The sequence below is a fragment of the Chrysochloris asiatica genome, unplaced genomic scaffold (genome assembly GCF_000296735.1).
Source record: "Chrysochloris asiatica unplaced genomic scaffold, ChrAsi1.0 scaffold00060, whole genome shotgun sequence".
Taxonomy (NCBI): domain Eukaryota; kingdom Metazoa; phylum Chordata; class Mammalia; order Afrosoricida; family Chrysochloridae; genus Chrysochloris; species Chrysochloris asiatica.
Window position 1 is genome coordinate 7,983,689 of NW_006408578.1, and position 4,606 is coordinate 7,988,294.

General features: G+C 43.8%; 1 protein-coding gene across 1 annotated transcript in view; it reads left to right on the plus strand.

Moving 5' to 3' along the window:
* The first annotated feature begins 1,336 nt into the window (after positions 1 to 1,336).
* Positions 1,337 to 4,606, plus strand: part of MAK (male germ cell-associated kinase) — a 92,591-nt gene continuing 89,321 nt past the window's right edge. The window contains exon 1 of the mRNA XM_006864092.1: positions 1,337 to 1,410. The gene's annotated coding sequence lies outside the window, so the exon portion shown is untranslated. The remainder of the gene's footprint in view (positions 1,411 to 4,606) is intronic.

Here is a 4,606-nt window from a genome sequence, read left to right on the forward strand (position 1 = left end):
GTTGTACATAGGGTCGCTGTGAGTCAGTACCAACTCGATGGCACCTAACAACAACAACAACAACAATCCACCATTCAGGTGTCCTGGTGTGGTGCTGCAGGATAAGCACTGGACTGTTAGGTCAGTTTGAACTGCAAAGTGGTGATTTGAACCCACAAGCCACACCTTGGGGACTTAATATAGGGTTGCTATGAATCAGAATTGATTGGATGGCACTTAACAACAACAATCCAACATTCATCTAAGCCAAATGGTTCCATTGATCTTAACTACTAAATATCCCTTGAATTCTGTTCCTCTCTATTTCCACCCTCACTGCTGTGGTTCCCTCTTCATCATTTCTTGTCAGTCAGTTGCAATCGCTTCCTGTCTCTTTCTCTTGCCCCAGACTCTTTGTCCAAATCCATCCCATCCACTACTACTCTTGTCATCTTTCTTAAGATGCAAATCTAAGCATGTTTCTTCTAATGTGTTTCCCCATTGCTGCAAATTAATGCTTAAGATTCCTAACTGGGCATTTATAAGTTCTCCGTGATCTAACTCTTGAGTTTTATTTGGCCTTGCTTACTTCACTATAACCTCTGGTAGGGTTCGAGCACATCTGCCTTGTCTACCTTAGCACTGTTTCAATGCCAAACCCAAAGTCTGAGACCCAATAGATCATTGCTAAATGGATACATCACTGCCTTATTTTCATGCTTTAGATTTATGGACTCTTTCTGCCGGGTCAATCCAAATTTTTTTACAGAATACAAAATGTGCCATCTGTTCACACATCTACGCCAGTTCTTGTATTCACTTATTCACTCATTCACTCATTTATGTTGGAATTACTACATTGTGACAGGATATAATATATACCTATGGTACTGATCAATATAAAGAACAGCTTAGGTTAATGCTCCAGACTGCAAAGCTATGGGTTGGAATCGACGGCACTTAACAACAGCAATACAACAGCAGTCCCTAGGCCCCCAAGTTGCTTAAGAGTAAACATCTATAAGAAGCAGACAAACGTGTACCTTTTGGTTTCCTTTTTGTGTCGAGTCCAGGAATTATGTTTAATTAAGACTTTGTAGAATACATCCGAGCAAAACCAAACCAAAATAGGATCAAGAAGTCAACTTCCGATAAAGAACTGAAAAGTAATCAAGACTTTCCCCAAGACCAAAATCTAAACCGAAGAGAGTTCCACAAACTCAGGTTTTCCTTAAGGCCCGCCCCTCAGGGAGGTGGAGTGTATATGGATGGGGCGGGGCTTTCCAGGTCAGGCACCGCCCCCTCCCGGGCGGGTTGTAAGCAGCTGGCAGTAGTGCAGCTGGTGCGCCCAGCCGTTTCCTAGGAGATGAAACACACAAGCCGCCGGAGCTTCACAGGGGAGTTAAGGAGGTAAGCGGCCGTTGCGGGCGGGTAATCCCTAGCAGGCTGCAGGGTTGCCATTCTTCGTCCAGCCTGAGCCTGTCCTGCGAGGTCTGCCTGGCTTGTCTCCCCGAAGCCTTGTCCTACCAGGGCCAACCTTCACCGAGAGCAGGGGTCCGGACGCCGGTAGGGGGAGAATGAAGGGGGAGGGTCCTGGACCGGGCGGGGCCTGTTGGAGGGGATGCTCCGACCAGCGTCGACTTCGAGTGGGTGTTCCCAGAGGCTCTTTCCTTAACTTTCTGGTCCTCTCAAGTTGGGAGGGTCAGCCTAGGGTGGCAGGATAATGGCAGTACTCATCTGTCAGACTCAAGCGTGGCAACAGTAGTGAGGTTGGCCCAGGATCGGGCACTTCTGCTGTGCATAAGGTGGCTGTGGGTCGGTACCGAATCGATGACACCTAACAACAACATCAATCAGAGAAACCCCTACCCGGAGCCCCTCTGCTGCTTGGGCTGGAGGAAAAAGTACCGTTAGGAGCGAGGGAAGAGATTGGGTCGCTGGAATTAATTTCAGAACCTTTACAAAATAAAATGAACGGGAAAGATAAAGAAATCTGGGTCCGATAACGCCCTCATTGTTGCATTCCAAATGACGCCCAGATAAAAGCAGGATCTTGGCGTGGAGTGGCCCTGGAGTCCCCAACTCACATACTAGCATTACACAGCCCCCAGAATCTTTATGGATCCTGGCTTATTGAGAAGGATCAGATAATCTATATTAATGAAAACCATTTTCTTTACAGCATATAAGATGTTTTCATTTACAGACAGGATCAAAGTCGAATATTGGAACAGTGGGGGAAGCATGTTAATGGTCAGTAATTTCTATTCTGGAGAAGTGGTGTGGTGCTGTAGATAAGCTCTGGACTGTTAACTGCAAGGTTGGAGGTTCAAACCCACCAACCGCTCCTTGGAAACCCTATACAGGTTCACTATGAGTCAGAACTAACTTGACGGCACTTAAGAACAACAACCTCAATTCCAGGGAGCGCTGGTGGTGCCGTGGTTAAGCGCTTGGCTGCTAACTGAAAGGTAGACAGTTCGAAATCACCACAGAGGTAAGATTTGGCACTCGGCTTCTATAAGGAATGTTGTTAAATGCCGTTTGAATCAGTTCCGACTCATAGCAACCCTTATAAGTTTTCCAAGGAGCAGCTGGTGGTTTGCCGACCTTGTAGCTACCAATCCAGTGCTTATCCTACAGTGCCACAAGGAATATAAACTCTTAGAAAGTCTACGGGGGCCATTCTACTCCTTCCAATAATTTTGCTATGAGTTTGAATAGATTCCATGGCAGTTGCTGTAAAGGTAATGGCATTCTCAGAGAAGAAACATAGTGTTCTCAGGCTTATATTAATCATAAAAATTACATATTAAGGCAAAATAATGATGTAGGCAAAAGTGACTTTCCAAGCTTTGGGCTTCCCATTTTCCTCTGGCTTCTTACCCTCTCAAGTCCCCACAACTATGTTGAGGAGTGGGAACTTTCACAGTAGGTAGCTACCTACAGCCTGAACAAAGCTAGCCTTGGGCAGGAATGTTTGATCTCTTCATTGGGTAGTTTTTGTTTTGTTTTTCACTTTTTATTGTGGTGAATTGAGTGAAAGTTTACAGACAAAATCATCAGTTTTACATTTAACAAATCATAATTTTGTTTCAGCTCAATGAATGAATAACCACTTCCTCCTTGCGGTTCCTATTTCCATTCCACCCTGCTTCCCATCCCTTCTCAACTTTGTACATAGGTGAAGCTTGCCCTTTTGATTTTGATTGATTGACTATTCCATGGTGAGCATACCGTACTAGTGTTGTTGTCCCCTTATATACCTATCTACTGCTTAGCTCTGGTAGCGTAGTGGTTACGAATCGGGCTGCGAACCTTAAGGTAAGCGGTTCGAAACTACCAGCCGCTCTGCGGGAGAAAGATGAGGCTTTCTACTCCCGTAAGGATTTACACCCTCGGAAACCCTGTACAGGGTCGCTATAGGTCGGAACCGACTCGACGGCACTTAACAACAACAACAACTGCTTAGCTGGAAATAGGACCACGAGGGTGAGTTCCTTTCCAGACCTGAAGGGTAGTCAAGGGCCATAGGTTTCTCAAGTTTCTTTCTGACCAGTAAACCCGGCTTTTTGTTTTTATTAATAATTTTGAGTTTTGTTCCACATTTTCTCCATTGGGTAGTTTTTATTTTATTTTGAAATAGTTTGTGAATATTAGTATAGGATACTGTGCTAATATTTATTAAAACAGAATCAATTGTTTTCTCATTTTGATAGCTCCCCTTAATTTCTGTAAATATATGATTTGGTTAGTTGAAAATCTTTTTTTCTGTTTTGTTTTTTAAATGACTTGGTGATTTCTAAAATGTTAGTTATCAATTTTAAAAAAATGTTAATGCCACACTTAGAGAGATATGACAGAATGTTCTACGAAGACACATTGAAAAGTCTAAAATGTAGTCTGTTCAGTAACTGGAAGACATGTTTTACCCTCCATTTGCCCTCAGTGTTAATCTCCTTTAGTCTTATCTAAATCCCGCATTAGCCAGAAGGAGCTCTTGAGACTGTTGTTATGTGATGTGGAGTTGGTTCCGACTCATAGCAACCCTGTATAGAGTTTCCGAGGCTGTAAATCTTTACGAGAGCAGAATGCCTCCTCTTTCTCCTGCGGAACAGCTGGTAGCTTCGAACTGCTGACCTTGAGGTTAACAGACTGATTAGTAAAAAAGCTTGTAATATGCACTTTGTTGTTGTTGTTGCCTTCCTATGGGTTCTGACTCAAAGCGGCCCTGTATAGGATTTCCAAGGAACAGCTGATAAGCTTGAACTTTTAACCTTGTACCAAAAAAATCCCAAAAACCTAACTTTGTAGTCCAGTGCATTAACCCACAGTGCCACACCAGGACTCCGATACCATCCTCATAATCATTGCTATGTTTGAGTCCATTGTTGTTGTTGTTGTTGTTAAGTGCTGTTGAGTTGGTTCTGACCCAAAGTGACCCTGTGTAGGGTTTCCAAGGAGTAGCTGGTGAGCTTGAACTGCTGACCTTGCAGTTCAAACTGGCTTTGCAGTCCAGCACATTAACCCACAGCAATTGTAACCTCAGTCAATCCTTCTCTTTGCAGAATTCCTCTTTTTCCCCTATACTACCAAGCATGATGTTCTTTTTAGGAGCTCTGGTAGT